The 25,907-nt window shown below is 49.2% G+C and overlaps 1 long non-coding RNA gene across 1 annotated transcript in view; it reads right to left on the bottom strand.

The window, feature by feature from the left end:
• Positions 1–10,461, bottom strand: part of LOC114670778 (uncharacterized) — a 71,013-nt gene extending 60,552 nt beyond the window's left edge. Inside the window, exon 1 of the long non-coding RNA XR_013400854.1 lies at positions 10,294–10,461. This is a non-coding gene — a long non-coding RNA (uncharacterized LOC114670778). The remainder of the gene's footprint in view (positions 1–10,293) is intronic.
• Positions 10,462–25,907: the final 15,446 nt, after the last annotated feature.

The following is a 25,907-nucleotide window of genomic DNA, read 5'->3' as shown; positions in this document are numbered from 1 at the left end:
GGGCCACGCGCGGCGTTGGTTTTGTGCCTCGACCTGAGCGTGCCTTGGGTTCCCAGATGGCTGGTTCTGCATTATTTCTGTGTGAGATGCATGTTTGCCTCTGGACTGAGTGGAGACCCATCCTCGCTGGTGTTGGGGGCACCACCCTATCCACCCAGGGCTCGAGTAAAACAGCAAGGCAGGGAAGACTGGGCTCACTCCACCTGTCTGGCTGATGGGCCAGTGACATCCGTCTTCTGCCACCCGTGCTCCTGGGTCTCAGCTCCTCAGACCCGGGTGGGATCTGCACCCTCTGCTCCTCAAGTCTTCAAGCCACACCCTCCCAGGACTCTAGCTTGCAGGCTGTGGGTCCTGGGACTTCTTGGACTCCGTAGCCCCTGCAGCAAGCCTTCCCCTGGAGACACACGCACACGTGGCTGGCTGGCTGTCTCTCTGGAGAGCCCTGACTAAAAGCTGCCCCTAAAACAAGTGGTCTTCAGAGTTTCTTTCTAGCCCTAAGATCCCAGCGCCCCTCCTACAATTCTAAACGGAAAGATGAATGGAGACCAGTGGACAGAGGTGTGTGCCGAGGACAGCGGCGCTGGGCAGGAGGGCACTAACGCTCTCACTAAGCAAAGAATCAATGTTGCTTTCCACAAAAATGAGAACAGTAAAGATTTCTTCAAACAGAAATGAGTTTTATGATTTGCTCTTAATACATAAGAAATCATAAAAGTAGGCCTATTAACAATTACGTAAGTCTTTAGAGGCCCTTGAACTACTTCTGTCCCTTTGTGTTTTTATACAAAATAAGCCTGAGGTTAAAGAGAATAACGTCACTGGCCACAGCTGGGGCCACGCGAGGACACAGCTTATACCCATGAGGTCCCTGGGTGCCCCGAGTCCTTCCCTTGCTATTTATGGAATTATGGGAGAAACCAGGAGGGTCTGAGCATGGACCTGGCCATGCCCCCAGGGGCCAAGGAAAGCATCCATCTATCCAGTCTTCCCTCCAACCCCGCAGTTCCCTCCCACCCGGACTCTTGGGCTGACGCGGCTCATGCACTCAGCAGCGCATTCATTCAGTGTTTAGCTTTGCATCACGAGGGCCTCCTCTGGCCTCCTCTGACCACCCCTGGACCTGCAGTCAGCACTAGTCTGCAGGACACGCGTGGACAAGGTTGATGGATCACGGCCTCCAACGAGGAAGGTGCCAGGCAAGGAGTCGGAGACGCCAGCGATGGGGCAGCACTCACCCGGGGAGGCGAAGGCCGGCAGCGGCCACGACTGATGACCTCCCTTCCCACCCTGAGGGCAGCTCACCCAGGGAGGCTAAGGCCTGCTGGCACCGGCCACCACGGAGGACCTCCCTTCCCACCCTGAAGGCAGCTCACCCAGGGAGGTGAAGGCCAGCACCAGCCACCACTGAGGACCCTTCCCACACCGAAGGCGGCTGTGATCACGTTTCCCATCGCACTAAGAGACCCCTGTATTGAGCACAAACCTTTTCAACCTTCGAATCAATAAAGAATCACAACACGGACATTCCCTCAATCCAAATGGCCAACCCACAAAACAGACACGCAATCATACACATTTCCTGTGGGAAAGTCAGTCAGTCCCTGGGGCCTCGCGCTAGGGGTGGGGGAGCATCATGGGGAGACGCCCTAGCCCCAGCCTGGCTCCTCCCCCTACAACTCCTTTTCCCTCTGCCCCTGCCCCTCCCCACCCCCTCCTAGCTTCAGAGGCTCCTTCCTCAAATTCTTTCCCCTTAATGAAGTCATTCATTCCCAAACTGCAAAGCAAAGGCACGGGGGCTCAAAAGAAAACCCACACCATGGCCCGTATTTTAGATTCTCATAAGTTTGAGAATAACCAAGCAAGAATCTTTGGCATCTGAATGTGGTCTGAAGGCATCTCAGCACAATGCCTGGCACTCGCCCGGAGTGGATCATGGGTGTCTCGGACGTCTTCGTAACTCTACACCAATTATTTTGAAACATCACTAGCAGAATAGAACCATGTGAATAGTTACTTCTCTATTAAAAGTAGCAAAAGACTCCAAGCTGCCCTCAGGGAACATCCTTCCCACGAGGAGTTTCTGCATCGAGCCTTTCAGGCACAGGCCTGGCCCCCGGGCCCAACTCCCTCATCCCTTCGTCATAAAGTAGCAAAGACAGCGGGGAATAAAGCAAGTGAAGGAGTCGGTCCCACACAAAACGAGCTCCAGAAGCCACAGCCACTCTCCCAGTGTGGGAGCCAAGTCCAGACACCTGGAAACCCCAGCGTTCCCAGCGAGGAGGGCAGAACAATGCCATTTCGCCCTAGTTTAGGAAGACAGCACCCCACGTCCTCTGGCCTTAATACAAGAGAGACTTCACATAAATGATTAGAATGAATCCACCACACACAGAAAGTGGGCTAAGGGCTAAGACACCCATTTACATGCCCAGCAAAAACACATTAAAGGAACACACAGATAAGCAAAGTTCTCCTGTTATCCACGAAATATTCAGAAACAAATCCAGCAAGCAATCTCTTTGCAATCAAAAGAGCAATTCAGAGGTGCAGATTAAAAATCAAGATACAACTGAACCCTTAATACACCAAGAACCAAGCTCCACGGAAGTGAAATCACATCACCACCTCCCAGCTGAAGGAAGCAGCCCTGGCCACTTGCCAGCTGTTCACTCGTGGGTCAGTGAACGAAAGGCAATGCTGTCCAGGACAACGAGGAGATGTTAACCTGAAAAGGGCAAAATTGCAGAGGCTGGAGGGACCTTCCAGGTAACCCGGCCCCCTCAGTGGACAGAGGACCCCAGTGGGGCCACAGAGCCCAGAGCTCCAGTGTGTACAGGGCAAGCACTCAACTGTAACCCTGATGATGTCCAAACGCCTTCTGCGTCTCTGCCCCATTAACAGGGAATCCGTGAATGCTAAGGAAATCTAATCCATTTCACAATACATTTAGATTTTTAGCAAATTAAAGATAAACAGTTAGAAACTTTGGGAATTAACCAAAATATAGTTCACTGAATGCCCAAACTCAAAGTTAGTGTCCAAGAGGTGATAAGCTGTGTGTGGTGGTTAATGCCTGTAAATTCCAGCAGTTGGAGAGGTTGAGGCAGGAGAATCACTTGAGCCTGGGGTTGAAGGTTGGGGTTGCAGTGAGCTGTCATTGCACTACTGCACCCAGCTTGGGAAACAGAGTGAGACTGTCCAAAAAAAAAAAAAAAAAAAAAATTTAAAGGAGTTCAAACGAATTTGCCCATACCCTTTAAATTTTCACTTGGGTACATGGGGTGATGTAGTTCCTTTTTCCCTTGCAATACATGAATAATCTAACAAATAATTAAATATAATCTAACAACTAAATGGAAAAATTTTCCCATTTCATTCTTCCCTATTTCAGGGAAAAACTTAAAATTATTCCCTCTTTCAGGGAAAAAGCTAAAAATCATTTTAAACCTTCCTTCCACAAAACAGTATACTCAGTTATCTCTATCTGCTTTATCATGTGGAATTCTGCTTCACATGTCTACAATACAGTTTTTGTTAAACAGCGTTTATGTAGACAGGCAAGAGAGAAATACTTGGTCTATGTAGAAGCAGCAGAAGACACGTTTTAACAGAAAAGGGAGAAGATACCACCGTGTGGATCATCCGGAAATTCTGTCCTCATCTTGTCCACACACACAGAAAACACCCAAGCACGTGCCTAGTGTCCAACAGGAGCACAGAAAGGACAGGGATCGCTCCAGTTGTTTCATGACCAGCCCCACTTGTCACCACCACATAACAAAATCCGCGCAGCAACTTCAGCACGTTTCCTTCACGATTCCACGGAAATCAGGCTGAAGAACTGAGATGTTTTGCCCACCTTTGAAATCCAAGTGTGGGACTCATAGAAATAAATCCATTATGGGTTCACTTAACTTTTCCAAATTTTTACTTGAGGAAACCTATAAAGTTCTTGTCAGGTACATTAAGTTTTTCAATAATTTTTAAATGCAAAGGTCGGGCAAGATTTGTAAAGAAGTACACACATATGGCCCGGGGCAGTGGCTCACACCTGTAATCCCAGCACTTTGGGAGGCCGAGGCGGGTGGATCACGAGGTCAGGAGATCGAGACCATCCTGGCTAACACAGTGAAATCCGGTCTCTACTAAAAGTACAAAAAATTAGCCAGGCATAGTGGCGGGCGCCTGTAGTCCCAGCTACCCGGGAGGGAGGCTGAGGCAGGAGAATGGTGTGAACCCGGGAGGCAGAGCTTGCAGTGAGCTGAGATCACACCACCGCACTCACTCCAGCCTGGGCGACAGAGGGAGACTGTCTTTAAAAAAAAAAAAAAAAAAGGAGGTACACACACACATGCCACGTTCTTCTCTCAAAGAGATGGGCCCTTTTATAAGATTCCAGATGTAAATGTGGTTGTCACCCTGCTTTTGAGAGGATGGGCTGTTTTAAGCATGAACAGACTTTTCCTCCATGCACTGAGGATGCACCATGGGGGACAGCGCTGCCGCCACCTCCTCAGTCTCTGCTCAGGGTGGGGCAAGGGGAGCTCATCTATCTCCCGTGTATACCGTCAACAGGCCTGGTGCTCAGGAGGGAGCTTCCAGGGCTCGCTGTAGGCATTCGTCAGCAGGGCAGGCAGTGCCTCGTGCTGGTGGGCATCCAGCAGTAAGGGGGTCTTGCACTTCACTACCTAGGCCCAGCCCCAGAGGGGAAAGAGACACCTGTATCGTAATTAATGTGTATTTATAGACACAGAGACTCTGCAGTGCATGGCGCAGAACTAGAAGGAATCGTGGAAATAAGAGGAAAGACATTTGGTTACGACTGGCAGAGCCACCTCAAGCCTCAGCACTTCCTGCCGGAGCCCTAACCAGACTCCTCCAGGGTCACTGCCGCTGCCTTGCCCAGCTCATGACAGGGAAGACGGTGACAGAGCCTCAGAACAACCTCCCACTACATCCTCACCAGCCCAGGGGGATGAGCTGCTCATGAGTGTCCCAAAGCCTGAATGCAGGAACCCAGAGGTGACTGAGCAGAAAGGGGGACAGCCACAATGGCCACGGGTGTGCAGATATTGCTGGGCACCCCAGCAGCCCTTTCCACCTTAAAGAGGACAGCCACGGGTGTGCGGATGCTCCCGTATGACCCAGCCATCCTTTCCACCTTAAAGGGGAATGGTCACGGGTGTGCGGATATTCCTGGATGCCCCAGAGCCCTTTTCACCTTAAGGAGATGTTCACAGTCTCATTTCAGTCTCCAAACTATTCAGTGAGGTGGGAGGAGCATCACTGTGGACCAACACTGATGGGCACCAAGTAAGGGCAATTTTCCAACCACGTCTCGACCATGAGACAATCAGGTCTTTGGTCATCTTGGTCAAAGCTTCTTCTGTAACAAAGTCGGATAATTAAGTTGAACTTTGGATTTCCAAAGCTTCTTACAAAAACCACATCTTCCTAGGTGTGGCTCCATGGTGTCACGTGCACACATCAGTAGTCAGGCTTGTCAAGACTCACTGCACGGGCCGGGCGTGGTGGCTCAAGCCTGTAATCCCAGCACTTTGGGAGGCCGAGAAGATTGGATCACGAGGTCAGGAGATCGAGACCATCCTGGCTAACACGGTTAAACCCCATCTCTACAAAAAAATACAAAAAACTAGCCGGGCGAGGTGGCAGGCGCCTGTAGTCCCAGCTACTCGGGAGGCTGAGGCAGGAGAATGGCGTGAACCCGGGAGGCGGAGCTTGCAGTGAGCTGAGATCCGGCCACTGCACTCCAGCCTGGGCGACAGAGGGAGACTCCATCTCAAAAAAAAAAAAAAAAAAAAGACTCACGGCACGTTACACGTTCACCTGAGAAGGCTGCTCAATTGTTGATGGCTCTGGCGTGCTCTGAAATGAATTTGCCACTTCAGCCTACACTCTACTCCCTTGTTTGGTTCAAGAAAACCAAAAGGCAGAATTTGTTTTGGCCAATCGCCTGCTGCACCCAACTGCAGAGGTTTTAATTATAGTACTTTCATTGCATCATAGAAAGCAGAGTCATATAGATCAACTTATTACCACTCCAAAGGTTTAGTAAATCTCCAGATAATCAGGCAAACATTTTAAGAAGCTACATTAAGGTTTCCAAAATTTAAAACTATATCCATGCTTCAAAAAACCACCATTCCCATTGTAGAAGGCCAAATGTATGGGAGAAAGAAAGAAATGTGCTGAGTGCATTTTTTTTTTTTTTTTTTTTTTTTTTTTTGTAATCTTACAGAGAAACTGCCACTTTAAAAACGGCTCTAGTTCCTGGCTCCAGATATGTGCTGGGTTGCCTCACTCAATTTCAACTCCACCTGAAGCTGGGAAACGAAATCCATTCCCAGACTGCAGGGTATGAGAATTCCCACTTCTGGAAACAGCCTGAAATGCAGACTTGTAGCAGAGAATTCTTTCCTGCCCACCCTAACCGTCCTCTGCGGAAGGCAACAGTCAAAGACAAGTCCAATCCCCTAGGCACAACCGCACCATGAAGAACCATTTCAAGGTGGGAGGTGCCCACTGCTCCAACGGCAGGCCTGCCGGCATCTCAGAGCAGCCAGAACTGCTCCCTCCTTCACAGGGAAGGGGAAACAAGGCCAGGAGGAAGCGGTGGGGGAAGCGAAGGGGTGGCTGATTGGGGATCAGAGGTTTCCTCAGAGGGGCCTCAGGCTCGGGTAAGGAGAGAAGAGGAGGAACCAAGATTTGGCTAACAAGCGTTTTGTTCTGACTCATCAGTGGGAACAGGCAGTTTAGCTAATCACTTATAAGGCAGAGAAGGGGGATTTGAAGGCCTGTGTCTCGCCTTGTCCTCAGTAAATGGTCATCCGAAAGTCAGCCTAAGCCACATGGGAAGGGGCTTCTTGCAGTAAAAGTGGGGACGCAGTTGTGGGGAGGGGGAATGTCTTAACCATCAGTTTTACAGGATCACAAGGCTCAGGCAATGTTCAGTATTCTCACACACCAAGGTTTTAACAGTCTGAAGAAAACTACAGTCCTAAGGTGTCAGTTCTCAAAGCCCTTAGGTTCCTCCTGCTAAGACTCCCAGAGAGTCTCCACTTCTTGCACTGAACCCCAACTTGCACAGGCACCTGCATCTTCCTCCTGCAGCAAATGCAGATGAGAGGCTGTGACTCTGCTGCAGTAGTGATGCCATGGCAGCCCTGACACCACAGCAGAGCAACGGCTCTGGCCTGAATGTCCCCAAAACCTCATGCTGAAACCATCTCCAATGGGAAACTAAGAGGTGGGGAGGGTCTTTGGGAGGCCCCGCTCTCAGAACTGGGGTTGGTGTCCTTGTTGGGAGGCCTGAAGGAGCCCTCCTGCTCCTCCACAACTTGAGGCCTGATGAGATGCCTGCTACCACGCGAGACCTGGTGAGATGCTGCCATCTGTGAGCCATAGGCCCTGGGGCACCAGATCTGCAGGTGCCTTGACCTTGGACCTCCCAGCCTCCAGAACTGTGAGCAATAAATGTGCTTACAAATCACCCAATCGACAGCAGCCAGACAGAGAGACAGTCATGTTACAACATGAATCACATTCTCAGTGGGCCAGAGGCCTCCCCGTGAGCCACCACCGTAAAGCAAGAACTCCCTGGAGGATGGAAAGGGGTTCCCAAAGAATTCTACCCAGCATCAGGGCATCTATCCTTTCTTGCAGGAAGATAACTGAGCCATGGCAGGAAACTACGGGGTGGGTGGGTTTGGACAGTAACATGTCACCTGCTCATCTAAGCCTCAGTCTCTCACCTGTCAACACGACAGCGGGGGTAGCACCCCTCACCTGAGCTGTTGGGGGAGGTAAGAGTGCTGGGTGATTAACAATTGTTAGCTCCGCAGAAATTAGGCAAAGAATCCACCGCTAAGTCTTATAAAACCAAACCAGCCCAGAATTCCACATCACTACTAATTTGCATGGGAAAATGCTGGATTCTCATAAGTTCTGGCATGTCATTTGTATTAATAAAGTTTGCAGAGTTTTCATATACTAAGTATATAAAACAGGAAAATAAATCATGCAATTTGGAGGCTGAGGCAGGAGAATCACTTGAGCACAGGCGGCGGAGGTTGCAGTGAGCCAAGACCGCGCCACTGTACTCCAGGCTGGGTGACAGAATGAGACTCCATCTCAAAAAAAAAAAAAAAAAAAAAAGAAAGATTTTGCTGCTTCATACTAGTAAAGTGGGCAGATTCTACGCGCCAACTCTTATTCGAAGGTCACCTAACACTGACTCAGGAACTCTGTCTCTGATGTGCTTGAAGTTTTAATCCTAACAGTGTTAAAGACCACTCCCCCAGGAGCTCTGAACAAGTATTCCAGGTATACACTGAACAAGACCACACACTCTGACCGAAATCTAACTTCACAGACCCAAACTACAGAACCACAGAAGACACTGCTTCTCTCCACCTTTCTGTTCTGCCATCGTTTGTGTCCATTACTTTCTACAAACCATCTCATTAGAATTTAGGGCACACAAAAGGCCGATACAACACGGTTACTTTTCAAAGGTTTGGAGGTGAAGAGCAGATACAATGCATTAACTTCCTATTGCTGCTGCAACAAATTACCACAAATGCAAACCTCCTCTCAGCCCAGGAAGTCAGGAGTCCCAGGGCTGAAGTCAAGGGGTCAGGAGGTTGTGTTCCTGCCTGGAGTCTCCCAGTTTATAGAGGTCACACCATGCAGCTTGGCTCACAGTCCCACACCCCTCCGACCACTGCCCCGGCCTCAGCCCTGCACCCCACTCTGGCCCCTGCCCCACCCTTGTCCCCATGCCCCTCCGGCCCCTGCCCCACCCCTGCCCTCAGCCCCACAGCCCTCTGGCCTCTATCTCATCCTCAGGTCTCCTCCTGAGGCAGACTCTCATACTCCCTCTCATCAAGGCACATGTGAGGACACTGGACCACTCCTGGACAACCCAGGGTCTTCCCCCATCTCCCTGTCCATTACAGTCACATCTGCAAAGCCTCTTTTGCCATGTAAACTTCATTATACTAACATAATCATTTAATAAGTCCATTATAATGTAAAAATTGGCACTGTTTTCCTAATGAACAGATCAGTCACCCATATAACCTATAAAATATTTGACTATTAAATACACAGTACTGTAGGAGACAAAGAAGAGGAAGATGACTGGACCCTAGATAGAAGGATGATCATTCTGAACAGAATCAATGTAACTCGACATTTGAGTCAGAGAGGCCAAGCAGTAAGACTTTCAAAAAAGCAACCAGAAAGTATGTACCGTGCCTGTAGTTCACAGCTGAGCCTGGCCTCATGAGCACGAGCGTGCTGACACACACACCGGGCCCAAGTTTAAGATCTAATACAAGGAGCTTTCAACTGTAGTATTTAACTAGATCTTATTACAAAATAGCCTCTTGATTGCAGTTTTTAATCCAAAAAGTTCTCTGTGATTAAAGAAATTAATTTTCCCCTAAAAAGACATTTCTCTATCCATCATTCACATATAAACTAAACTGGTATAATAAAGAAAAAAGACAAATGTTTGACTTAGGGGGTTTGCCTATGACTTGGATAAGCATGATTTTCTTCTGGCCAAGCAGGGAGCAGCTGGACCAGACTGGAGGGAAGGAAAAACAAATTTCCACTCTGACCTCAGTTGGGCACCAGAGTCTTCCCTGTCAGAATGTGGGTGTGGTGCTTCCCACACACCAGCCTCTGACAAAACTCAGCACAAGGGTGTGGGAAAAGGCCGTCTACTTCGGAAAAATCTGTAAGGTGCAGACACCTCAAAAGCTTCAGAAGACTGTAAAGCGCCAAGGAGACCACTGCACCCTTGGAGTTTACAGAAAATGGTCAGCAGCACACGTGCCTGAGGTCCAGGGTCAGCTCCCAGCTGCTGCGACGTCGTGAGCGCAGCCCTGGCTTCCCCTCTGATGCAGAGGGCTGGTCACTCCGCCGGCAGCACTCAGAGCTCAGAACATTCTAGATGAAAACAACGTGTTCCTTTTAAAATGGGGAACTGGGGCAGCACAACTGAAGCTCTACGACTGTCTCAACTACTGGGTTTTGGGGTAGCATTAGGAAATCATGAGAATCCAAATCTCAATTTCAAACAGATTCCAGATTCACTGCAGGTTCCAGAATTTCCTGAAACATTCTTCCAATTTATCACTCAGGATTCCCTTGCCAAAGCTAATAAAGTCTAAATTCCTTACGGAAAAGCCACCAATAAGCACCACCACAAATAAGATCAAATGACGCCCGCCCTTCGCACCAAACATACAAACTGTTACTCACACAGGACTGTGCTGGAGGCAGCTCTCAGCTGACGCCGAATCCGTGAGACTTCATTATCCCCATTTTGGATGGAGTGTGAAGACTGTCAGTGAACCAGGGCCCCAGTGTAAAGCAGAGAACAGATCCTCTGACGCCTGCCTGAACATTTCCTTCCCACCTCTGTCTTGGAGAGTGAACACCCTCAGAGCTATTGAGTCACCCGCATTTGCAGGTCATTTACCCAGCCACCAGGATAACATAATTATGCCATAAAAATGCCCTCTCAGGGCTTTGTCATACTTAACAAGGAAGCTCAGAAGGCTAGGAAAGCCCAAGAAAAGGGGAAGCGTCCTCCAAACAGACAAAAACCAAGGAAAACTGTGCAGAGACTCTCAAGAGAGCAGAAACACAGCCCGCTGTAGCCTTTCAGGTCCTGCTGGCCACAGCCCAGCATTAGGTGGCACCATTTCCACAAATGCATCCTGCTGGGCCCATTTGAAAGGTCCTGTGAGAGACACTCACCCCCACCTTCCGGCTCCTGCAAGACCCGCTGCAGCCCCACTCCACCCCGGGGCCGACTGTGCAAGTCTCCCTGGCGAGACCCCTCAGAGCCTGCGCAGCGTCTGAGACTGGGAAGCACCAAGGATCCAGAAACGCACAAACCTGTTCTCCTCAGTGCTGCTTTCTGGGTTCCAAATTGTCTTCAGAAGGAGTCCTGCACAAACCCCGGGCTGGGGAGCCAGCCACGGCCCAGCAGCACCCGGCTCATGCGCTCCACCCACCCCACAGAGGACTAGGGAGGCCCCAGCACGCTCTGTCCGCGGGGGCAAGACACCAGAAACAGCCACAGTTCAGGGTTCTGCCACCCGCCCCACTGCCCTAATTACCTGCTGTGATCTGAATTCTCATTGGTTGGGAAGGTGATCTCGCAGCTCCGCTGCCGTAATTACCTACTCTGATCTGAAATCGCATTGGTTGGGAAGGGGATCTCACTGCTCAAGCTCTCCCTGCTGCCTCCTCGCAAACAAAAAATCCAAAAACCCCTCTTAAAGAACGTTTACTATAACCTCAAAACAAGACCCATTCCGAGACCGGGGAAGATACACACGCACATCTGACATCTGGTGGGCACCGAGTGACTGACGCCACGGCTTCCTTGTGGCCTGTGAAACGGGAGGCCTGTCACGGTAACTCAGGCTGGGGTCTGAATAGGGGTCTTCCAAGCAACTAGGCAACCAGGACACACACCCCAAAACCCAAGTCCCCGCATTCATGTACCTGCCAGAAATTCTGCGTGGCCATCACACCAGTTGTGAGCCAAGACCGATCTGTGTCCTGTGGCCCTCACAACGTCCGTACATTCCTGGGCCCTGCACAGGCCTGCAGGGCACCCTGCTCGCCTCCAGTGGGGCTCTCTCCTGCCAAGGGGATGGCCCTGAAGTCCGTTGAGATTTCCAAAGCTCTCCAAAGTCGTGCTTCCTCCCGCTTGTTCCGAAGGCCTAAAGCCCTGAAGACACCAGTGAGAACTGACCTAGCCTCTTAAGGCAGCTCAAACACCTAAACACAGGAACACTGGACCTCTCTGCCCTGGAGAGCAGTCGATAACCCACTGGACTAAGCAGAAGGCAAAGACCTCACATCCACAAGCCAGTGGCGCCCACGTTTGCATTCCAGGAGCCACCCATGTGAGTCAGTCCCTCCAAGGCTTCCAAGTCCCACTTGATTGTTTTCATCGTATCTCGATAACATCAGAGACATTATATTATCTCATGGTATCTATGAGATCGTCTCTACTTTTATGAGCACATATGCTCCCTGACTTACCATGGGATGAAACTGTTCCAATAAACCCAGCGTAAGCTGAAAATATCCTAAATAGAAAGTGCATTTGACATAATAGTTTCAACTTACAACGGGTTCATCCAGAGGCAGCCCATCTCGGGTCGAACAATTCACTGAGTGTGACTAGTTCACACCATCACAAGGTTGAAAAAAAAAAAAAAAAAACTCACAAATGTAACCATTGTGAGCCAGGGACCATCTGTATTGTGGCTCCTGTCTTCAGAGACAATAGAAACATCTTCTTAGACAAGAATCACAATTTATAATCCTCAAAATGTTAAACTAAAATTAGTTTAACAATCTACAGGTTCAAGCAAACCCAAAGTAGGCCCACAAGGCCATTTGTGCCATTCACTAAGACACACCACTCTGTAATAACCCTCACCACAGCCCCTCAGTGTGGTTCCCAGAGGCGGCTGAGGCTTGTGGCTATGGACACTAACGAAACCAAAAATCAGAGTACACAGGTGCAGTCAAGTCATGTGACTTCTCCACTAGAATATGCACAAGTGTTCTTCAGCAAATCTGATCTTTGCTTTACCTCCCTCCCATGACCTCAAAAGGAGTCCACCCCCCGCCCCCACACACACCCCACTTCAAAAGCATAATTGTTACTTGCATTCAATTCTGGGCATTTGGAATAGACCTAATGGGGGATTAAACCTCTCCTCCAACCCATTGCTTAGTCTTAGAGGATGAAGGATTTTGTATAACACAAGTCAGTATATAAAAGATCTTGTATAGAAACATACTTTCAAAGTGGTCCTCATTATACTGATTCAAAATGCAAAGGACCCAACATACAGCGCAATGTCTATTAGAATGATTAATTTGTTCCCCTAAAAATCCTAATATCTACACAGAAAAAATAACCTATACACATTTTATCATTCTTTACCATATAGTTATACAAACAAAGGAGTATCACAAAAGCAAAAGAACACATTTGGTTTGACTCGCAGTTCTAAATATAATATAAAATTGCTAAAACCACCAAGACAAACATGACTATGAAATATTTAACGGTCTTCACCTAAATTCAAGTCACCATTCAACCACCAATACCTCTGCTCTCCTTACAGTAACTTTCCAAAAGTAAATTCTGGAATTAACAGGACACAGTTTTCTGGTGAGAGAAATTAGGAAGAAATTGGTTGAAGGCTGTTCCTTGGCTGTCAAACTTTTTCTCAATATTTTGTAAAATAAAAGCATCAAACAGCTCTTTACAATAACTTACAATCTATCAAGCAATACTGGAGCAAGCTTTAAATAGCCGCATTCTATCAGGGCTGACTAACATTAAATCAGCCTCAGTATCATGTCTTGCAGCATCCACAGTTTGTCTTCTCAAAACCACTTAAGATTTCATAATTAACTCAAACTATGTAAGTAATCTCCTTCATCTTTGACATGAAGGGGTGATTTTCCCCCAAAATAGTACCTCTTTCCTTGACATGATTTAATCTGTGGTTAGAGTATTTAACAGGATTTTTTTCCTTCTTAGAAAATCAAATATACATCTTTCCAATATGAAAAACACTGATAATGCTATAGCTTAACCAGGTCAAAAGCTTTTTTTTTTTTTTAATAGTTAAAAAAAAGAACCTAACTGCATCTTTGGACCTTATGTGAGGCAGTGTCCAGGGTCACTGGGACCCCCGCTTGGTCAGTGCAGCCAAGTACCAGTTAAAGACAGAAACCCAAGCGTTCACTCAAAGTCCCTTCCCAGCGGTTCATCCTAGTGGAAGCCATGGGCACAAAGGAATGCGGCATTCCACGGAGGATTTTGGGGATAGGCTGCTTGAGAACATCAAAGTGGCTCACGTCCCCCGAGTATAAAGCCAGTGACTGCTCCCGGCTTCAATGCAGCACCATCCACAGCAGCCAAGGTCCAAAATCACCTGAGTGCCCATCAACAGGGGATGAAGGGAATGTGGCCTGAACATACACAGGAGCAATACTCCACCACAGTGGAGAGCCCTGTCATCCGCGACAGCATGGATGGAGCTGGAGGACATGAAGTTAAGCAAACGAGCCAAACAAAGAAACGGCGCATGTTCTCACTCATAAGCAGGAGCTGAGAGCAGATCTCATGGAGGCCAAGAGTAGGTGGCCAACAGGGCCCAGCAGAGCCCACTCATAAGCAGGATGGGCAGAGGCTGGTAACAGGCACAAACACACAGCCTAACGGGAGCACAAGACCTACTACTGATAAATCAGCAGGGGGATGGCAGTGGGTCATCTACTGTGTATTTCAAAACAGCTAGGAGAGAATAACTTGAACATTATCAGCACAAGGAAAAGTATTTGAAGTGAAAGACATCCCAAGTACCCAGATTTGATCAATATAGGGATGAATCAAGATATCACATGCACTCTGAAAATATGTACATATATTATGTATTAACAAAAACCAAAACAAGTGACAGAAGCATTTGCCAAGCACATGCAGAAAAACGGGAAGCCTGACATGGTATGGCTGTGTGTCGCCACCCAAATCTCATGCTGAACTGTAACTCTGTGTTGGAAGTGGGCCCTGATGGGAGGTGATTGACTCATGGGGGTGGTTTCTACTGGTTTAGCACAATCCTCCACGTGCTGTCCTCATGATAGGTCTCCTGAGATCTAGTTGTTTGGAGGTGCATGGCACCTTCCCCTTCACTCTCTCCCCTTCCAGCCATGTGAAGACATACCTGCCTCCCCTTCACCTTCCACCCTGATTGTCAGTTTCCCCAGATGTAGAAGCCTGTCCAGCCCACAGAACTGTATGCCGATTAAACCTTATTTTCCTTATTACCCAGCCTCAAGTAGCTCTTTATAGCAGTTGAACAGTACAGTCCTCAGGACCAGCAATGTTTTCCTTCTACCCAGTGGCCAACAAGGTCCCACACCCTAGCTGGTTTTCCGAAGCCTTTTCCAGAATGCTGAGGCTGTTTTGGGGATACTAACTTACCCCATCTCTGGCAAACCAGATGGGGCATCCTATTTGCCTCTTACCACCTTTCTCAGAGAGATCCCACCTCTGAAACAGCCTCCGCCAGGGGCCTCTTTTTGCAGCAGCAAATCTGAGTATTCCTTGCACTTCCCTTCTTCTAAATAAGTAAACATCTTAAGCTTGTTTTTCCATCTTCCCAGTTCATTGAAAAAAATCTCTTATGCTTTCTATTTTCCTAAGACACACACACACACACAGAAGAGAAGAACCATGAGGACAGGGGCTCATTTTCCCAGATCTGAGCCTGGCCCTCAAACACTAGTCGAATTCATACTAGCACAATATCCAGACGCAGAAATGCAAATATCCCCACGACTTCAAATACCCTAAGGATCTAACAGGCCGAATGGCCCTTGTAACTATGGTTTGTTTTGGGCCACTCCACTGGTGTTCAAATCCATGTCCAAGTGAGCTCTTTAATTTTGGGACTTTTCAGACAGCTGGGTTTTTTTTGTTGTTGTTGTTCTGTTTTGTTTTTATTAAAGGGATCTGTTACAGTTACAATTAAGAATATCCCAGGCCGAGCGCGGTGGCTCTTGCCTGTAATCCCGGCACTTTGGGAGGCCAAGGTGAGTGAATCACCTGAGGTCAGGAGTTCAAGACCAGCCTGACCAACATGTTGAAACTCCATCTTTACTAATACAAAAATGAACCAGCCATGGTGGCAGGCACTTACAATCCCAGCTACTCAGGAGGCTGAGGCAGGAGAATGGCGTGAACCAGGAGGTGAGGCTGCAGTGAGCCAAGATCATGCCACTGCATTCCAGCCTGGGCACCACAGCAAGACTCTCACAAAAAAGTAAAAATAAACCAACACGCCCACTTAGTTCTTCACCAATGTCAGATACATCGGTTAAAAGAAAAATAGTATGAAACCATGTTTTTAAATTTCAGTGTTGAGTTTAACCATATCTTTTAAGAAGATATGAAGATAGAAGGTCCCCAAGGATCGGGGGAGAAAAAAGCACAGTTAAGAAAATTTTAAAACCTCAGGAGAAAAACAAGTATGGGGCAAGAACTCAAGGCAAACTTTTTCTTTGCACTTTGATTTCAAAAGAACAGAGATGCCAAAAATATAAACTCTCGCGTCTGCATTTTATATTCCTCTACGTCCTTTGAAAGGCTGGAGATGGGATCCCAGGTTCCAAAGTGCCTGGCCATAGTTCACATCAGGCGGCATCTTTCACAACCGTTTACTCCCCTGACTGTGCCTAGAGATCTCTGTGGCCCAATTTACACAAAAATGTCCTAATTTACACACGTTCATCACTTTGAACAAAGTCTCAAGAAATGAGACAAATATTGACACTCCACAGACACAAGTATTCTCTTCCAAAAAGTGTCAGGTTCCCATGAGCCAGGCAGCTTGGTTACAGAAAGCACTGGCTGACTTGCTGGTTTAATGTTAAATGCATTTAAAATGTTAAGTGGTCCGGCCCCCCTCCCAGTGGGTGTGCATTGAGCTGGCTGCAGTAGTGATGCACACTGACCACGTTCTTTCCTTTGATTTTGCTTCAAGCAGAGCACCCCACACCCAGGAAGAGGCCATAGGACAGCATCGAGGTCTAGGACAGTTCTCAGGAGAGCTGCAGGCTGACTGCCTTGTCCACAAATAGTCTCTCATTTCAGAGGAAATCACTGAAGAGAGTTCATAACACGTGAATTTTAAAAATTCATATTTCTAATTTCATCCCATTAGAACTGTTGAATAACAGATGTGCACCTGCTCCAATGAGAGGACACTCGGACAGTCCCTCACAGGTCCTCGGCCTCCACCTCCCACCTAGAAAATGTCAGCTCAAGCCAATCACAGCGCAGTGCGATTTTCTATAAATAATGTGCACACCTGCATCTGACTGAGATGTGAATGTCTGGAATGTGCCTGCCACGCCCAGGGGGAACTGCAGCAGCTGTGGGGACACAAGTCGCTAAGGAATCTGATTTGGAGGGAACTCAAGGCAACTAAAACCAGTTCCACTGTTTTTCTTGGCAAGGCTTGACCAGGCAAGCTGTTATCACTGTTGCTAATTCACGGTAATTGGGATGGGGACTTAACAGTAAGTAGTTAGAGCAATTACAGAATTTGCTACTCATTTACAATGGCACCGATTCCTGAGAATGGAAGAACTGTTGCCCAGGAATAGAGTTCAACAGGTCCTCCCCATGCCCCAGGAAACATGGCATTTCCACGCACCCCTGCTTTGGTCCCCCGGCCACCACCCTCCTGATCTCGGCCATCTGATGGCATCACTCCCCACAGCTGGAAACACCTCACCGCTTATCACCCTCCCATCTGCCCTGCCTTCCTCCAGCCCGGGATATTCAGGGATGCCCACATACAGGACCAGGAAACCAGGGTTATCCTAAACCAGTGCCTGCATTCAAAGTCCTCCACGGAGGACAATCACCAACGGTCAATACTCCCAGAACCTTCCACCTCAAAATGGGAGCACATCTGGATTCAAGCTGACAACGCTGCATTCTCTTTGCCACGTACACACGGAGGCATGTCAGGTTCCACCTAAAGGTATCATCAGGTTCCACGCTGGTCAGGAGCCCAAGCCTAGTCACTCTGCACGATCTCACTTCACCATCCACAGAGAAGCCTGCAGTTTTCCTCTGGTGCACGGTGTGGATGGTGGATGCATTTCCCATGAAGACTCGGAGACAGGAGCCTGGCTAAAGAGGCCAGTCACCCCAGCCCCTGCAAGGCCTGGACCTGCCCCTCTGGTGTCTGCACACAGTACCACAAGTCTAGCAGTGCTGGCTCTGTGGTGGGATCCATCTGGGCCTGCAGAGGACCCGGGGCACAGGAACCGTGCAGCCTGGCTGCAGCCAGATGCCTAAGGGATCCCCACAAGGGTCTCCAGCTGAGGTGCCCTCACCACAGGCAGAGCCATGCAAGAGAACTGCCTGCTGAACTGGAAACGTCCCAAACTGCTCAGCCAACTCAAAGGCAACAGCCACCTACAGCTGCTGAACCCTGAAACGTGGCCACTAGACCTGAAGGGCTGAATCTGGAATTTAACCTGTGAAGTTCTTTTCCAGTGTGATTAGCTATGTAATCAAATCTTTATTCTAATTAAAGGAGGCTCAGGTTATGGGCTCCCTTGTCGGGCATCACAGCTCCAGGGAGTAAGAATGGGAAGGAGAGGCCCAGAGCCTCTCTCCATTCTCCACGCTAATTCAACACATCATCATAAGGACAGGCACTCCAGCAGGAGAGGTGTGCATGGGAAGAACTGGGTTGGCACTGACACAAGCATGACTCCCATGGCATCACAGCTGCCTCAGCCAACAGGCAAAAGACAATGATGCCCACCTGGATAGGCCACCGGATGTGATGAGGCACCCCAAGCCCTAGTCCCACAGCAGCCAGAGACCACCCGCTGCTCATCCCAGGTGAAACAGGCAGAGCTGCCCGAGCCCTCAAAAGCAAGAATTGAGGCAATTCCCGCGATTCCCGCGATTCCCACGACACACATGACACTCCTCAGAGACAGACACAAGCTTCGCTGTGAAAGTGCAGAGGATGGTGCAGTCCCTAGGCAGGCTGCTTCTTCCAACGATTGGGGAAGAAATCAGATCCATTTCCTTGTAGGAGAATCATTTAGTACCGTGATTAGACAGAAGACAGAAGGTAGCTGATGTTGTCAAATCACCAAGCACCGCATGGCTGCTTCTCCAAGGAGGGCCTGGAAACTTGCAGCCACCTGCCTAGGGGCCGCAGTGTTTACAATGGAGATACGTGTGACTGAGGTCTGGCTTCCTCAGGGAAGCTAAATTTGAACCTTCACCACTGAGGAATCAGTCATTTACAGTCACTCACCCTCAATGCAGAAGAGGGCTCAAGACACTGCACCAGACTTCAACACTCAGGGTTAGGGTCAGGGTCAAATTCACAAGTTTTACAAAATGTATTTACTTGGGATGCCAGAAAAGATGTAACTTCACACACCACCCCCCCACCCCCGAGGGTTTGCTTAGCCCCTTCACCAGTGGATCTCACCAACAGATGACACATCCAGGCCTCGTCTACGGCAGCACAGAAAAGCACTTGGAAGACAGCCACTCCCACCAAGCTTCCTGGCTTTGGTGTTTAAATTCTGCATCTCATACGTCAGATTACACTCCTCTGAACAGACATTGCGACTGTCATTTCACCCAAAAGGGCTTTAGGAAATGACACGCGGTCCAAACGCCAGAGGCCGCTGGCTGCCTTACTCTAGCATAATTCCTTTGTGCCTCTATGGAGGTTTCACAGATATAGCCCGGTCACATTAATGACCGTATGAGAAGCTCAGGGCATAGACGAACTCAGTGCTGAATTTTTCCATTTATCGCCCCTTTGTTTTATTGAGAAGACAGCTGAGAAAGGCTGGGGCAGATCATCTCCTCCAGGGTAATGACTCCACCCACTTCTCTTCACCCCAGGTCACCCCCTCAGTCACATACTTTTGAGAAATCAAAGCAATTCTGTTCTCTTCACTCTGGGTTCCAAGTACTAAATTCCTCCATTTTCTCAATTAGATTATCAAGCAGCCGTTTGTAATCTGGACTGCAATCTGATACAAAATGTAAAGCTAATTTAGGTTGTGGTAATAGCTCCTATTTACATTATAGACAAGGCATGAATGATAACTTTAATCTGTTTGTTCATAGGATCAATTTTGTAAATAAACCAACTATTCAAGCAATGATTGTCTTCAGTCAGATGCAAATTTGCTCATAAAAGATTTTCCAGTAGGAATTTTTAAATCCATGGTCTGTATTCCCTGAGCCTGTCTCTGCACCTTCCCCCGAGTGCACAGCAGGACTTCCCAGGGCATCCCATCAGCAGGCCCACTGAAGAGAACAAGCCCGCAGCCCCCAGCCCAGGAATCAAGTCCGAGCCCTAGCAGCCCCTCGTCCAGCTGAGGCTTCCTCACCAGCACAGCACCCAGAGATCTTCCAGGCTTAATGCCACGTGTGTGTGGAGAGTGCTGGAAGGACCACAGTGGACATTCTGCAAATGCAAATTCCCTCCTGCAACAGCCCAACAACCCTCTGTACTTTACTCAAAGTACCCATGCCAGGCAGGCGTAGAGTCTAATGGGGTGCCTAGGAATCAGCATTTAACACAACTCTGATGAATAAACAAGTTTGAGAGGCCGGTCAGTGAGAGGCTGCCGTGGCCTCCACTGATTTGCAGGCTCTGAAGAGACAGATTCAGGTAACAAGCCGGATAGGACAAGGATGGGGAGGTGGAAGGCAAATTACAGGGACCACCAACCACCCTGCCACCCCCACTGAGACTCCGTGATTTAAGGAAAGGCAAAGCCAGGGAGAAAAGATGCCCACACCACGCGAGGGACTGAGATTTCACCTAAAGTGTGCAGCATGTGGCTGAGGGCCAAGGTTGGGCAAGCCAGGAGCATAGAATGGGGTTCACAGGCCCAGAGGTGCCCCCCCACACCCAGACCCCACGCAGACCTCCCAAGCACTGCCTGTGTCTCCTGCCTGGTTTATTTCCTGCCCCCCCTTCTACTGTTTTGGTTTCTCAGCCGCCCATCACCACCACCACACACCCCTCTCAAGATTGGTGGACTGAAAAGAGCAGGTGGGGTAAGAGCTGGCCTCTGGGACCAATCCTGCCTGAGACATGAGTTCTAACCCACCCAGCTGTGATGTGAGCCTGTGAGATTTCTCAAATGAGAAATGGAAAGGTAACTGAACCCACGTCCCAGGGTGACTGTGGAGACTGAGATCACATATAGCCACACCTCGGCGTCCAGTACACGTGGGACACCAGCCGTGTTGCCCCTGATGGGAATCCCTCTATGCCCCCTTTGCTACCAGAGTCAACTCCCAGAAGTAGCTGTGGAGGGTGCGTCCTCCATTCCCACTCCACTCACCTCCCATGGCTCCACGCAGTGACCTGCCATGCAGCGGCCACCAGCAAACGCGGTCCCACTGGATAACTGACCATTTCCTCCCCCAACTTTGGGACGTCTTCCATTTGCAGTTCTGAAGCAGACCGAGAAATTGCCTTCAAGGGCACTCACCTGTTCCTTATTGCACGTAATGACCTGCCACGCAGGACCACCAGCAAACCCGGCGCCACCATCCAGGCTCCAGGGAATAACTGACCCCCCCCCCCCACCCCCCACCTTGGGGCTTCTTCCACTTGCGGTTCCCAAGAGGGCTGAGAAACCGCCCTCAAGGGCGCTCACTTGTTCCTTATTGCACGTAATGACCTGCCACGTAGGGCCACCTGCAAACCCGGCTCCACCGTCCAGGTTCTGGTGGGTAACTGCACCCCTCCCCTACTTCCCCCTGGGGTGTCTGGGAGGCTCAGAAACTGCCCTCCAAGGGCACTCATCTGTTCCCTATTGCACTAATACCTCGTTTACAGAAATCCACTTTGACTTCCAGCACTGCAGGTGTGACAATTTAGGAATCCTGCTTGCTTGCAAGCTCCAAGAGCTTGAGGTCACGTCCACCTCACCAGCATCCCAGAGACCCAGTACTGTCTCACTCTATTTAAAATTCCAAAACACTCTTTCAAAATGCTATTGGCATTTGGTTTGTGCATAAAATGCTAAAAACCTTCAAGTGAAACAAGTATCTTCAACAGTTTGATTCAATCATAACATGTGAGTTACATATCTGCCAAGTTGTAAAGCCTCATGCATTTATAACATTTTATGTATGGTCAAATGGTTCATTAATATAAATTATGAGAATCTCTAAGAAACAGTTTTTTTTCTGGCATTAGATGACCAAAGGAAAACTGGGTTCTGGCTGGCTTGCGGGAACGTAGAGGCAGACATATCTGCTGACACAACCAAGCTCCTTGCCACTGACGTGGCCTCATCCCAGGCCCCTCACCCGGATGCCTGCAGGCACCTGGAGGAGCAAGCTGACCTGCCCACATCTCTCAACTGCACAGCTGTTGCTCACACCGCAGATGGAGCTCAAGGCACGAGCAAGCCACCACACTAAAAATACCACGCAGCGTCCACGCCAGGTGACGGTGCTTTTCACTCCATCCCAAAGCCCCATGTGTGAGTTTACAGCCATGACTACTAAATGGATTTTTGGACCCTCAAGACATACTTTGTTTCCTTTATATGCAACAAAGTTACAAGACTATCCCTCACATATAGGCTCTGAAACTGTGGAATTATTATTTGGGAACAAAGCGTCTGCCAGATCAGGATAAGCACTTGGGACAACACCCCATGCCCTCGGTCCACACAAATCCATCTAGACCAGAGGCCTCCCGCACTGCTCTGGAATTTCTGTGGATTTCTATAAATGAGGTATTAGTGCAATAAGGAACAGATGAGTGCCCTTGGAGGGCAGTTTCTGAGTCTCCCAGCCACATGGCCACGTTCAGGCTGAAGCCACACCACCTCCAGAAACACTGTCCCTCGCCGAGGTGTGTCTGGCTTCTCCCTTTTTCCAGAACTTAAAACTTGAAAGGACAGGTCTGTGTAGAAAAACACAAACTACTTGCCATTCCTCTTCCCAGTTTAGGCTGTAGGAAGCTCATTTCAGCCCTCACCGTGTTCTGACTGTGGCTTGGTTCCCATAAGAAATAAAGTCAGAATTCTAGTCCCTGTCTCCTGGGCGGTGTGGCAGGCATACATACCTTCAGTTACATGAGGAAAGGCGTGGCGAGCTCCCTTCCTTCAGTAAAACTGCACGGTTCCCAGAACCCTGATGCCATCCCCCTCACGCCACTGTGAACACCTGGACAGAGCACGTTTCAATGCGTGCACCTTCGTGGACTAGTTTTCTATTTCTCCACTAAATCACCCCAAATTTAGCGCCCTAAACACTGACTTATTTTCTCACATTTCTGGAAGCTGGAGTCCAAAACAGGTCCCACCACCTAACATCGAGGTGTCGGCAGGGCTGGCTCTGGGGAAGCGACCGTCTCCTTGCCTCCCACAGCCTCTAGAGGCTTCCGCACCCCCTGGTCCATATGGCACCCACTGTCTTCAGGACCCACAGCGGCCCTGACGGCCCCTCAACAGGAAGACACAGAACGTCAGGAGCCCAGACTCTAACGCTAGGGCCATGCCTCCCCACCCTCCTAGCTCCTCACATACTCCTGTATGAGCTAATATAGATTCCACTTCAACTAGTGTCACCTGTGTAAGGGGTAAGTGCCCAGCTGTGAACTGGTTACCCTCGCCCACACAGACCCCGGGAATAAACTCACAGGCCATGGACCACTTCATAAGCAACGAGTGACCACCTGCTCGGGGACCTCCATGGCCCAGCGGAGTCCTGTGGTGCTTCCCCGTGGGCTCAGGGACCGGTGGCTGGGGTCTGCAGCACCAGAGGGCCCTGGATAAAAAAGAAAGCTCCCATGTCGGGAGGCACCCACCTGCGGTTGGGTTCCCGGTACTTTAAGGAGCCCAGTTGGACAAGCCGTGAAGCATGCAACTCCATCACCAGAATAGTGGCTGCACGTGGCGAGTGCACGGGTGGCCACCCCTCAGCCCAGCTGGCCACGCTAAGCACATCACCGCCGTGACGCCCAATCAGACTCAGCTGCTGGCACAGTCCAGGCATCCGCCCCCAAGAACATTCTGGATCACGATTCACAGTAGTGATTGTGATCAGGGCCACACGTAGCTGAATGTATTTACAGGAGGACGCCACAGCCGATCTGGGTGGACTGAGAGCATTTCCCACTGTACCTTCTTACAACACCATTTTATTTGTCCTTTATTAAACTTTTATGGCTTTTTTCTGTTTATCTACTTTATGGGAGTGTTTCTTATTCTTACGACTGCAGCGATACTTCAAGCTACAACTATCAATGTGTAAAATTAGTTTGGAAGGTGCCTTATCATTACACATTTCACAAGCAAGCAGTCAGAGGCACCCAACCCGGAGGCCTGTTTTCTTCTCTGAGCCAAACCTACATTGGACTCAAAGAAAACGGCACATGGAGAGGGGCTGGATCTCCAGCTCCCATTCCTGGGGGGCCTCCTGGGGAGCAGATATGGAAGGAGAAGCCCTGGGCTACGGCACCGTCTTACTAAAGAAAAGTCCATTTGGGTAAATGTAAGCACCAAACTGAAGAGATTAAGCAAACCATGAAAAGAGACCACTAACCACAGCTTCTCTAAAACAGAACTAAACTCCCTTTAGTTTGAATTGGAAAAGCAGAAGTGATGATCAGGATACAAAGAAAAAATGACAAAGTATCTGAACACAGGAGAATAAACAAGGGCCACTGTCTCTTCCTGTGTCAGTGGGAGCCTCGCATCTAAGCTGGATTTAGAAGGTTGCTACTTTGAACGGAAAGTTATCTTCAACCCTAGTTTGTAAGCAAGCGGAGCAGAACGCTTCAATTATTTCAAGGTTTAGCGGTAAAGCTCTGCAACTCTCACAACCATTTTAATTGGTGTGAATTTTAAAGTGACTCAATCTGTTGGCTGGAGCATCTAACGGCTTAACCACGGGGTCATGTTGGAAAATTATTCCAATTGCTTTTGTTTTTCCTACTGAAGATGCATTTGAACGTTCTTGTAGTTTGCAGTTGGCTGGTTCTGATGCTTGGTCCTGAGGAGTCCCAAGTACCCGGAGAGGAAGAATCTGAACCCTCAAGACACTCGAGTGCTGTCTGGGGAGATGGAGGCCCCAACCCGAGGGCCACTGTTGGACTCAGCACAGGCGCAGGGCCGCCCTAGGCAACGGGCCACATATTTGCCACTTACAAAACAACATAAGCACACACCCCCAGGTGTGCACACACGCTCTGTACACGCTCACGTCTGTCCGTGCCAGCACCAGCAAACACTCCCAGGTGTGCACACATTCTCTGTACACGCTCACGTCTGTCCGTGCCAACACCAACACACAACCCCGAGATGTGCACACACGCTCTGTACACATCTGTCCCTGCCAATGCCACCACATATCCCCAAGGTGTGCACACACATTGTGTACGTGCTCAAGTCTGTCCATGCCAACGACAGCACACACTCCCGAGGTGTGCACACACGCTCTGTACACATCTGTCCCTGCCAACGCCAGCACACATCCCCAAGGTGTGCACACACATTCTGTACGTGCTCACATCTGTCCCTGCCAACGCCAGCACATACCCCCAAGGTGTGCACACATGCTCTGTACACGCTCACATCCCTCCCAGCCAATATGAGCACACACCCCAGGAGTGCACACACACTCTGCACATACTCACGTCTGTCCCTGCAGCCTGAGTCAAACAGTCACAGAGAAGCATAAGAGGAGGAGGAAGGACGCGATGGGCACTGAGATCCTGGGCCGGTTCCCCTCTCTACCTCGGGAGAGACCCCTCATGTGATCCTGCCGTCACTCACCCTTCCACTTCCATCCTCTACCCTCCCACATGGATCAGGAGGACGCCCACTGCACAGAGCTGTGATGAGCATGAACAGAAGACGGCAGGAGCTCACACCAAGGTGCTGAGCATGAGGCCTACGGAGTGCTTCTTTCTGCTGTGGCTGACATCATCAAACAAGAGACTGACACGGCTTCTGCAGAGAATGTCACTCGCGGAGAAACTGAAACGTGTGACCTAGGAGCCTATGAAAGTCTAAGAACAAACTAACAAACCAAATGGCTTTGTTCGTTTTTCAAACACCATAGCCGGTTTTTTCCTTTTTTTTTTTTTTTAATGCTCTACCTTGGGTATCATTTAGTTTAATTTCAAAGTAAGTCCAATAAATACACAAAATCGCAGCACTGAGCATGGAGCATTGTTTCACTTCATGTCCTCCAGCCTTTAGGACACATTAAGGAAAGGCAT

The sequence above is a fragment of the Macaca mulatta genome, chromosome 11, assembly GCF_049350105.2.
Source record: "Macaca mulatta isolate MMU2019108-1 chromosome 11, T2T-MMU8v2.0, whole genome shotgun sequence".
Taxonomy (NCBI): Eukaryota; Metazoa; Chordata; class Mammalia; order Primates; family Cercopithecidae; genus Macaca; species Macaca mulatta.
Note: the sequence above shows the minus strand (reverse complement) of the source record. Positions and strands in the feature narration are given on the sequence as shown.